This window comes from Petromyzon marinus, chromosome 68 (assembly GCF_048934315.1).
Source record: "Petromyzon marinus isolate PM22_M1 ecotype Great Lakes invasive population chromosome 68, UKy_Petmar_22M1.pri1.0, whole genome shotgun sequence".
NCBI lineage: Eukaryota > Metazoa > Chordata > Hyperoartia > Petromyzontiformes > Petromyzontidae > Petromyzon > Petromyzon marinus.
This window is the reverse complement of record NC_133734.1, coordinates 3,585,327-3,597,632: the sequence shown is the minus strand read 5'-3', so window position 1 is coordinate 3,597,632 and position 12,306 is coordinate 3,585,327. Positions and strand designations below refer to the sequence as shown.

Sequence of the window (12,306 nt, the reverse complement as noted above, 5' to 3'; positions counted from 1 at the left end):
ATAGTAGTGTAATGTATAGTAGTGTATAGTATAGTAGTGTAGTGTATAGTAGTGTAGTGTATAGTGTAGTGTATAGTAATGTATAGTAGTGTAGTATTGTAGTGTATAGTAGTGTATAGTAGTGTAGTATTGTAGTGTAGTGTATAGTAGGGGCAAGTGCTGTTAGTGTGAACACAAAGATCCTCCGTGTAGCATCTATGAAGGACCAAACTGTAGACGACGGGATTTGTCGCCAGCACCACGCCCGACCGCCTTTGTCTCCCCAGTGGCGATGTTTACACACCACACCAGGTACTCATTTGAGGTTGAGTCGACCTAGGGGAGGCCCAGGATTGGTTCAAATAATTGTCACCGGTGTTATCCGTGAGCGGAAATCGAATCCGGGTCGCCAGGTTCAAAGCGCAGTGCGCTAACCGCGACACTACCGCTCCCCACACACAGACACACACACAGACACACACTCACACACGCAACAACAACCGCCATTCACCACTAAGTGGCGGTGACGTCACCGATACGCTTGTGCTTGGCCTTGTGCACGTTGAGGCCACGTAAAATGTCGAACGCCCTCATTGCAGGTCACGGGGCAGACCCAGGTGCCACGGGTCGACTGACTGAGATGATTGGCTGATGCACCACCTGTGCTCCCTACTATGCCAGTTTGCTGTGCTTTAGCCACCCGGCACACCACTCATTGTTGTGAGCATCGCTCCTCCGCCCTCCGTTGTTGTTGGAGAACGACTGCCTCCAACTGCCCAGTAGCGTCCTTCACGAGCCTCCTCCACAGAGGCCGATCTTGACACCGCTGGCACCAGTCATCGGCAAGTCCACTCAGCTCCACGTCCTCCTGTACCACATCACTCCATCTCTTCTCTAGCCCGTGCCACGCCCGTTTATCCCCCTCAATCCGGCCGAACAAAAGCTGTTTTGGCATGCGGTGACTGGGCATGCGGGATACATGACCCAGCCATCGCAGCCTTGCCCGCCGGAGGAGCTCACCGATGGGACCTTGCCCAGATCTTTCAAGGATTTGTGAGCTCCTCACACAATCCAGTCTGGTTAAACCCAGGATGGATCGTAGGCAGGCCAGCCTAAATGTTTCTAACCGGCGAAAATGTTCCATTAGGGGGGTCCACGTTTCGCAAGCGTAGAGAAGTGAGGGAATGACCGTGGCCGAGAAGACCTGAAGCTTAGTGCGGAGCGACAGACCAGGTAGCTTCCACACAGCGTTATGCAACCGATGAAAAGATATTGCCGCTCGACTGATTCGGAGTGAGACCTCTGCTGTTAAACTGGAGCCGGTCATAAGCACACTGCCCAGGTATGGGAAACTCTCCACTCGCTCCACAACTGCCCCATCACCGATTGGGAGTTGTGGGGGTGTAGTGTCCGATGGTACAAAATACCCAGGCAGGTGCTTAGTTTTGGTGGGGCTGATGGTAAGGCCCCATCTCTTAGTGGCACGCTCCAGTCTCAGCAGCAGCGTCTCCAACTCCTCCTCTGAATGAGCAGCTATTACCAAATGATCAGCATACATAACGTGGTTGAGCAATAGGGAGCCATCCCTTGACCGCACCCGGGCATCGATCAGCCTCCCATTATATCTGTACCATATGGAGATTCCCCCGGTACAGCTATTGAAGGCTTCACGAACTATGTGGTCAAAATAGATGTTAAATAATGTGGGAGCCAGAGGACATCCCTGTCGCACCCCAAGGTGTACAGGGAATGGCTCTGACTCCCGACCACGTAGTTTTACCCGGGCCCGCTCATCATCATGAAGGTCCTTAATGATCGTGAGCAGAGGGTCAGGTACTCCAAAAGCACGAAGAACAACCCAGAGCCCAGGTCTACTGATGGTATCATAGGCCTTGACCAGGTCAATAAAGCAGAGATGTAGGTCTTTGGAATTCCCTACATCTCTGCTGTAGCAGACGGACAGAAAATAAAATATGGCATCTGTGCAGGACCGCCCTTTCCTGAAACCGCATTGGGGCTCCGCAAGCCTCTCCTCAGCGTGCCTGGCTAGGCGATGCTGAATAATCTTTGCCAGGACCTTTCCCGGCACACTGAGGAGTGAAATGCCCCTATATTTGTTACTGTCTGTGCGGTCCCCCTTCTTAAAAAGGGGGACCACCAGGGCATCCTTCCAATCCTGCGGAACCCGTCCAGTGGTCCAGATTGTTGTTATGATGTCATATAGGGCAGTCTGTGCACAAACGCCACCCTCCCTCAGCATTTCGCTCGGGAGATAATCTCTGCCCGCTGCCTTTCCTGGTCTCAGACTCCGGATCGCCTTCAGTACTTCCTCAACAGATGGCACCTCAGCCAGCCACTCACGGGGGGTGACGTCTTCCAATATTTGAGGCACCGCAGCCTCAGCAGGGTCATCCTCACTTTGTGCCATGATTTTTTCCTGGCTGAGGGATTTTCCCTCCCCCAGGACCTCACAGAAATGCTCAGCAAATCTGCAAACCTGTTCCTGGGGTTCGGAGATTGGATCACCGTTTTTTCCCCTAATGATGGTAATAGGTGTGGCGCTGCAGGTTACTTTTTTGATCGAGTTAAATAGAGATTTGTGATCACGGGCCACTGAGGCAGACTCCATCTCCTCAGCAACCCGCGACCACCACCCATCCTTGCAGCGCCTCACGGCTCTCCAAACCTCCGAGCGAATGCTGCGGTAAGCCTCCTCATTCTCTGACGTGGGATTCTGTAACCGATGACAGTGGGCCTGTCGCTTTTTCTCAACCATCCTGAACACCTCCTCTGTCAGCCAGGGTCTCTGGGGAGGTCTGGACTGCGTACCCAAAGCAGCCATTGCAGCTGCATGAGTCACAGTCCTAAACCTCGCCCATTTACCCTCGACATCGGGAGGAGTCGGGAACGATGCCAATCTCAGCCGCAAGCGATGATGAAATTCTCGCTTGCAACTTTCATCCGATAACTGAGACCAGGCCACTTTAGGTTGGAATGGGGTCCTGGGTGTACACCCACCACCGGAGTGGAAGAATGGCAGGCGCATCTTACAGATGACTAGTCGATGGTCAGAGGGCAGATCAGCTCCACGGTAGGTCCTGGTGTCAAGGACATGGGCTCGCATCCGCTGGTCCGTCACTATGTAGTCCAGCAGATGTTCTTGATTGGACCCGGCATTCATCCATGATGTTGTGTGGATGCGCCGATGCCGGAACAGCGTTAGTTCATTTATTTGGTATAGCCCTGTGAGCCATTCGGCTCTTGAATCGGGTGCAACCGCAACAAACAAAAAACATGAACAAGAAAACATCTTAAAGTGACTATGTGTGACTGTGTAAACAGAAAATACAGGAAAAAAATATCAAAATATGCCTGAAATAGCACCGTACACCAACGCTGTGTGCAAAAATCCCAGTGGGATGCAAGTCAAATAACAACAACAACCACAAGACAACTAAGATTAAGGCCATCAGTCTAACTCCGTACTACAATAAACAAAAACATGGCCAAAACAAAAAAAACGTTTTCGAAATCACCAAAATAAAAGCCATAAATCCAATGTAACAGTGATCATAGGGACTGTGACCGAATTTTTAACAATAAACTATATAAATTAATTATAACCAAAATTTAGAGCCATATTTTAGGCCACTGAATAGCAGTGGCAGCTAGGGTTGTACAACTCCTCTAGAGCAGTTTTGAGTGAAGATCTCATAGGTAGTGATTCAAGTTGCAGTTTATTGGCAATAGCATTCCAGACCCTGGGGGCATCAATAGCAAAGGCCCTTCCTCCAGTTTTTGTACGGCAATAGGGAATGTGAAGCTGGTAAATGAGCGAAGACCTGAGGTCAAATTTGTTCTTTGAAACAGAGAGGAGATCCAGTAGGTAGTCTGCGGAATTTTTTGTAAGTACATCGTGAATAAATAAGATCTGGTGCACAAGCCGTCGAACATTAAGAGATGTTAAGTTTGACCCAATGTAGAGATCACAGTGGTGAGTCCTATATGGGCAGTTCAATGCAAATCTTAAGGCCGAGTGATAGATGGAATCAAGCTTCTTCAGTACAGTACTTGGGGCTGATTTATACACGATGTCACAGTAGTCAAGTAGAGGCAGTATGGTAGCTTTTATCAATTCCAAACGGAACATTTGGGGGAAGCAGTGCTTGTGTCGATACAGAAAACCAATTTTTATTTTTGTCTTTTTACCAATATAATCAATGTGATCTTCAAAACTAAGTTTTGAATCCAGGATGACCCCAAGATACTTATAGATCTTGACTTCTTCTATTTGATAATTATTCAAGGAATGTAATTGGTGAAAAATAACTTCCTGCTTTAGTCCCGGAGAGAAGCATAGCACCTTGGTTTTGGAGGTATTCAGGACTAGTTTAAGAGAAACTAGCTGATGTTGTAGTTTGTTGAAATCACCCTAGAGCTTAGCAATCACGTCATCCGGAGAGCGGCCAGCAGTAATCAGTATCGTGTCATCTGCAAAAAGATTTACCCTGGAATGATCCAGTTCAGTGCCCAAGTCATTGACATAAAGAGAGAACAAGAGGGGGCCGAGGATGGAACCCTGTGGAACCCCTTTTGTTATCTTAACACTGTTTGACCTCCAACCATCTGTGAATACAGTTTGGGTGTGTTGGTAATTACAAGCGCATGGGCTGCACAAAAATCTAGCAGCCTCCTACCGTTGTTATTGAGCTGATCTGGCCCATGCCCTCCAATCACTCCAGACCAGGTGCCAGCATCATGACCAACTCGGGCATTGAAGTCACCCAACATGATGACTCTATCCCAAGGGGCCACTTGTGCCAGCACCTGTGACAGGAGGTCATAGAAGGCATCTGACTCATCGGCTTTGCCTGCATCCCTCCACGGATGTTCGTCTTCGGTGGGGGCATAAGTAACCACGACCACCATTCCTCGCCTTCGGTTGATGGGAAGGCGAGCCCAAAGTAGCCTGGGGCTTACAGCTTCCCACACCTCACCACCACACTCCCACGCCCCCTTCATTCTTTTGTTCAAAAGAAGAGCCACACCCTGTTGTTTGGCAGTCTGCTGCCCCGAGTAGAGGACTGTCCACCCCTCATGGTGGCAGGAGCCAGAACCGGTCCACCGGACCTCCTGAATGCCACATAGATCCAGGCGGTACCGGTCCAGCTCCCGACAGAGGAGTGGCAGCCTCTCCTCCGCAGTGAGCGTTCGAACATTCCACGTGGCCACCCGTAGTGGTTTTTCGTTGTTTCTGTAAGAGCCCCGAAGGTAGATATTCAATTTGCTGGCTCTGCCAATTGGGGTTTGGCCAGGAGACGTCATAGACGCCTGGCCCCCCGGGGCCTCCGGCACAAGCATATTAGTTATATATTTCATTCGTAGTTTAGTGGTAATTAATTGAAGGTGGAGGGGTTACCAGCCCCTCGCACCCATCCAGAGCCCCCGTTTAGCCCCTGTGGTGGACACAGATGCCATGAGGGGAGGAGCCAATCGAAATTGGAACTCCCCCCACAGCACTGTCCACGACAGAGTTGCTCGTCCGGCACCGCGAGGAGGTAGGGGGTTGTTTTGCCACACACACACAGACACACACAGACACACACAACAACAACCGCCATTCACCATTAAGTGGCGGTGACGTCACTGCTACGCTTGTGCTTGGCCATGTGCACGTTGAGGCCACGTGAAATGTCGAACGCCCTCATTGCAGGTCATGGGGCAGACCCAGGTGCCACGGGTCGACCGACTGAGATGATTGGCTGATGCACCACCTGTGCTCCCTACTATGCCAGCTTGCTGTGCTTTAGCCACCCGGCACACCGCTCATTGTTGTAAGCATCGCTCCTCCGCCCTCCGTTGTTGCTGGAGGGCGACTGCTTCCAACTGCCCAGAGCATCCTTCACGAGTCTTCTCCGCAGAGGCCGATCTTGACACCGCTGGTACCAGTCATCGGCAAGTCCACTCAGCTGCACATCCTCCTGTACCACATCACTCCATCTCTACTCTAGCCTGTGCCGCGCCCGTTTAGCCCCCTCTATTTGGCCGAACAAAAGCTGTTTGGGCATGTGGTGGCTGGGCATGCTGGCTACATGTTCCAGCCAATGCAGCCTTGCCTGCCAGAGGAGCTCACCGATGAGACTGCGCCCAGATCTTTCAAGAATTTGTGAGCTCCTCACACAATCCAGCCTGGTTAAACCCAGGATGGATCGTAGGCAGGCCAGCCTAAATGTTTCTAATCGGCGAAGATGCTCCATTAGGGGGGTTCGCATTTCACGAGCTTAGAGATGGGAGGGAATAACCGTTGCCGAGAAGACCTGAAGCTTTGTGCGGAACAACAGACCAGGTAGCTTCCACACAGCGTTACGCAACTGATGAAAAGATATTGCCGCTCGACTGATTCGGAATGAGACCTCTGTTTTTAAACCGGAGCCGGTCATGAGCACACTGCCCAGGTATGGGAAACTCTCCACTCTCTCCACAACTGCCCCATCACCGATTGGGAGTTGTGGGGGTGGAGTGTCCGATGGTACAAAATACCCAGGCAGGTGCTTAGTTTTGGTGGGGCTGATGGTAAGGTCCCACCTCTTAGTGGCACGCTCCACTCTCAGCAGCAGCGTCTCCAATTCCTCGTCTTCACGAACTACGTGGTCAAAATAGATGTTAAATAATATGGGAGCCAGAGGACATCCCTGTCGCACCCCAAGGTGTACAGGGAATGGCTCTGACTCCCGGCCACGTAGTTTTACTCGGGCCCGCTCACCATCATGAAGATCCTTAATGATCGTGAGCAGAGGGTCAGGAACTCCGAAAGCACAAAGAACAACCCAGAGCTCAGGCCTACTGATGGTATCATAGGCCTTTACCAAGTCGATAAAGCAGAGATGTAGGTCTTGTTATTATTCCCTACACCTCTGCTGTAGCAGACGGACAGAAAATATGGCATCTGTGCAGGTCCGCCCTTTCCTGAAACTGCATTGGGGCTCCGCAAGCCTCTCCTCAGCGTGTCAGGCCAGGCAATGTTGAAAAATCCTTGCCAGGACCTTTTCCGGCACACTGAGAAATGAGATGCCCCTGTAGTTGTTACAGTATGTGCGGTCCCTCTTCTTAAAAAGGGGGACCACCAGGGCATCCTTCCAATCCTTCCAGAACCCATCCAGTGGGCCAGCCTGTTGTTATGATGTCATCTAGGGCAGTCTGTGCACAAACGCCACCCTCCCTCAGCATTTCGCTCGGGAGATAATCTCTGCCCGCTGCCTTTCCTGGTCTCAGACTCCGGATCGCCTTCAGTACTTCCTCAACAGATGGCACCTCAGCCAGCCACTCACGGGGGGTGACGTCTTCCAATATTTGAGGCACCGCAGCCTCAGCAGGGTCATCCTCACTTTGTGCCATGATTTTTTCCTGGCTGAGGGATTTTCCCTCCCCCAGGACCTCACAGAAATGCTCAGCAAATCTGCAAACCTGTTCCTGGGGTTCGGAGATTGGATCACCGTTTTTTCCCCTAATGATGGTAATAGGTGTGGCGCTGCAGGTTACTTTTTTGATCGAGTTAAATAGAGATTTGTGATCACGGGCCACTGAGGCAGACTCCATCTCCTCAGCAACCCGCGACCACCACCCATCCTTGCAGCGCCTCACGGCTCTCCGAACCTCCGAGCGAATGCTGCGGTAAGCCTCCTCATTCTCTGACGTGGGATTCTGTAACCGATGACAGTGGGCCTGTCGCTTTTTCTCAACCATCCTGAACACCTCCTCTGTCAGCCAGGGTCTCTGGGGAGGTCTGGACTGCGTACCCAAAGCAGCCATTGCAGCTGCATGAGTCACAGTCCTAAACCTCGCCCATTTACCCTCGACATCGGGAGGAGTCGGGAACGATGCCAATCTCAGCCGCAAGCGATGATGAAATTCTCGCTTGCAACTTTCATCCGATAACTGAGACCAGGCCACTTTAGGTTGGAATGGGGTCCTGGGTGTACACCCACCACCGGAGTGGAAGAATGGCAGGCGCATCTTACAGATGACTAGTCGATGGTCAGAGGGCAGATCAGCTCCACGGTAGGTCCTGGTGTCAAGGACATGGGCTCGCATCCGCTGGTCCGTCACTATGTAGTCCAGCAGATGTTCTTGATTGGACCCGGCATGCATCCATGATGTTGTGTGGATGCGCCGATGCCGGAACAGCGTTAGTTCATTTATTTGGTATAGCCCTGTGAGCCATTCGGCTCTTGAATCGGGTGCAACCGCAACAAACAAAAAACATGAACAAGAAAACATCTTAAAGTGACTATGTGTGACTGTGTAAACAGAAAATACAGGAAAAAAATATCAAAATATGCCTGAAATAGCACCGTACACCAACGCTGTGTGCAAAAATCCCAGTGGGATGCAAGTCAAATAACAACAACAACCACAAGACAACTAAGATTAAGGCCATCAGTCTAACTCCGTACTACAATAAACAAAAACATGGCCAAAACAAAAAAAACGTTTTCGAAATCACCAAAATAAAAGCCATAAATCCAATGTAACAGTGATCATAGGGACTGTGACCGAATTTTTAACAATAAACTATATAAATTAATTATAACCAAAATTTAGAGCCATATTTTAGGCCACTGAATAGCAGTGGCAGCTAGGGTTGTACAACTCCTCTAGAGCAGTTTTGAGTGAAGATCTCATAGGTAGTGATTCAAGTTGCAGTTTATTGGCAATAGCATTCCAGACCCTGGGGGCATCAATAGCAAAGGCCCTTCCTCCAGTTTTTGTACGGCAATAGGGAATGTGAAGCTGGTAAATGAGCGAAGACCTGAGGTCAAATTTGTTCTTTGAAACAGAGAGGAGATCCAGTAGGTAGTCTGCGGAATTTTTTGTAAGTACATCGTGAATAAATAAGATCTGGTGCACAAGCCGTCGAACATTAAGAGATGTTAAGTTTGACCCAATGTAGAGATCACAGTGGTGAGTCCTATATGGGCAGTTCAATGCAAATCTTAAGGCCGAGTGATAGATGGAATCAAGCTTCTTCAGTACAGTACTTGGGGCTGATTTATACACGATGTCACAGTAGTCAAGTAGAGGCAGTATGGTAGCTTTTATCAATTCCAAACGGAACATTTGGGGGAAGCAGTGCTTGTGTCGATACAGAAAACCAATTTTTATTTTTGTCTTTTTACCAATATAATCAATGTGATCTTCAAAACTAAGTTTTGAATCCATGATGACCCCAAGATACTTATAGATCTTGACTTCTTCTATTTGATAATTATTCAAGGAATGTAATTGGTGAAAAATAACTTCCTGCTTTAGTCCCGGAGAGAAGCATAGCACCTTGGTTTTGGAGGTATTCAGGACTAGTTTAAGAGAAACTAGCTGATGTTGTAGTTTGTTGAAATCACCCTAGAGCTTAGCAATCACGTCATCCGGAGAGCGGCCAGCAGTAATCAGTATCGTGTCATCTGCAAAAAGATTTACCCTGGAATGATCCAGTTCAGTGCCCAAGTCATTGACATAAAGAGAGAACAAGAGGGGGCCGAGGATGGAACCCTGTGGAACCCCTTTTGTTATCTTAACACTGTTTGACCTCCAACCATCTGTGAATACAGTTTGGGTGTGTTGGTAATTACAAGCGCATGGGCTGCACAAAAATCTAGCAGCCTCCTACCGTTGTTATTGAGCTGATCTGGCCCATGCCCTCCAATCACTCCAGACCAGGTGCCAGCATCATGACCAACTCGGGCATTGAAGTCACCCAACATGATGACTCTATCCCAAGGGGCCACTTGTGCCAGCACCTGTGACAGGAGGTCATAGAAGGCATCTGACTCATCGGCTTTGCCTGCATCCCTCCACGGATGTTCGTCTTCGGTGGGGGCATAAGTAACCACGACCACCATTCCTCGCCTTCGGTTGATGGGAAGGCGAGCCCAAAGTAGCCTGGGGCTTACAGCTTCCCACACCTCACCACCACACTCCCACGCCCCCTTCATTCTTTTGTTCAAAAGAAGAGCCACACCCTGTTGTTTGGCAGTCTGCTGCCCCGAGTAGAGGACTGTCCACCCCTCATGGTGGCAGGAGCCAGAACCGGTCCACCGGACCTCCTGAATGCCACATAGAACCAGGCGGTACCGGTCCAGCTCCCGACAGAGGAGTGGCAGCCTCTCCTCCGCAGTGAGCGTTCGAACATTCCACGTGGCCACCCGTAGTGGTTTTTCGTTGTTTCTGGAAGAGCCCCGAAGGTAGATATTCAATTTGCTGGCTCTGCCAATTGGGGTTTGGCCAGGAGACGTCATAGACGCCTGGCCCCCCGGGGCCTCCGGCACAAGCATATTAGTTATATATTTCATTCGTAGTTTAGTGGTAATTAATTGAAGGTGGAGGGGTTACCAGCCCCTCGCACCCATCCAGAGCCCCCGTTTAGCCCCTGTGGTGGACACAGATGCCATGAGGGGAGGAGCCAATCGAAATTGGAACTCCCCCCACAGCACTGTCCACGACAGAGTTGCTCGTCCGGCACCGCGAGGAGGTAGGGGGTTGTTTTGCCACACACACACAGACACACACAGACACACACAACAACAACCGCCATTCACCATTAAGTGGCGGTGACGTCACTGCTACGCTTGTGCTTGGCCATGTGCACGTTGAGGCCACGTGAAATGTCGAACGCCCTCATTGCAGGTCATGGGGCAGACCCAGGTGCCACGGGTCGACCGACTGAGATGATTGGCTGATGCACCACCTGTGCTCCCTACTATGCCAGCTTGCTGTGCTTTAGCCACCCGGCACACCGCTCATTGTTGTAAGCATCGCTCCTCCGCCCTCCGTTGTTGCTGGAGGGCGACTGCTTCCAACTGCCCAGAGCATCCTTCACGAGTCTTCTCCGCAGAGGCCGATCTTGACACCGCTGGTACCAGTCATCGGCAAGTCCACTCAGCTGCACATCCTCCTGTACCACATCACTCCATCTCTACTCTAGCCTGTGCCGCGCCCGTTTAGCCCCCTCTATTTGGCCGAACAAAAGCTGTTTGGGCATGTGGTGGCTGGGCATGCTGGCTACATGTTCCAGCCAATGCAGCCTTGCCTGCCAGAGGAGCTCACCGATGAGACTGCGCCCAGATCTTTCAAGAATTTGTGAGCTCCTCACACAATCCAGCCTGGTTAAACCCAGGATGGATCGTAGGCAGGCCAGCCTAAATGTTTCTAATCGGCGAAGATGCTCCATTAGGGGGGTTCGCATTTCACGAGCTTAGAGATGGGAGGGAATAACCGTTGCCGAGAAGACCTGAAGCTTTGTGCGGAACAACAGACCAGGTAGCTTCCACACAGCGTTACGCAACTGATGAAAAGATATTGCCGCTCGACTGATTCGGAATGAGACCTCTGTTTTTAAACCGGAGCCGGTCATGAGCACACTGCCCAGGTATGGGAAACTCTCCACTCTCTCCACAACTGCCCCATCACCGATTGGGAGTTGTGGGGGTGGAGTGTCCGATGGTACAAAATACCCAGGCAGGTGCTTAGTTTTGGTGGGGCTGATGGTAAGGTCCCACCTCTTAGTGGCACGCTCCACTCTCAGCAGCAGCGTCTCCAATTCCTCGTCTTCACGAACTACGTGGTCAAAATAGATGTTAAATAATATGGGAGCCAGAGGACATCCCTGTCGCACCCCAAGGTGTACAGGGAATGGCTCTGACTCCCGGCCACGTAGTTTTACTCGGGCCCGCTCACCATCATGAAGATCCTTAATGATCGTGAGCAGAGGGTCAGGAACTCCGAAAGCACAAAGAACAACCCAGAGCTCAGGCCTACTGATGGTATCATAGGCCTTTACCAAGTCGATAAAGCAGAGATGTAGGTCTTGTTATTATTCCCTACACCTCTGCTGTAGCAGACGGACAGAAAATATGGCATCTGTGCAGGTCCGCCCTTTCCTGAAACCGCATTGGGGCTCCGCAAGCCTCTCCTCAGCGTGTCAGGCCAGGCAATGTTGAAAAATCCTTGCCAGGACCTTTTCCGGCACACTGAGAAATGAGATGCCCCTGTAGTTGTTACAGTATGTGCGGTCCCTCTTCTTAAAAAGGGGGACCACCAGGGCATCCTTCCAATCCTTCCAGAACCCATCCAGTGGGCCAGCCTGTTGTTATGATGTCATCTAGGGCAGTCTGTGCACAAACGCCACCCTCCCTCAGCATTTCGCTTGGGAGATCATCTCTGCCCGGTACCTTTCCTGGTCTCAAACTCTGGATTGCCTTCAGTACTTCCTCAACAGATGGCACCTCAGCCAGCCAATCACAGGGGGTGACTTCTTCCAATATTTGAGACACC

General features: G+C 50.7%; 1 protein-coding gene across 1 annotated transcript in view; it reads left to right on the top strand.

The window, feature by feature from the left end:
* LOC116956968 (uncharacterized) overlaps positions 1-12,306 on the top strand; it is a 45,684-nt gene that overhangs the window by 3,134 nt on the left and 30,244 nt on the right. The gene's annotated exons all lie outside the window — the stretch shown is intronic.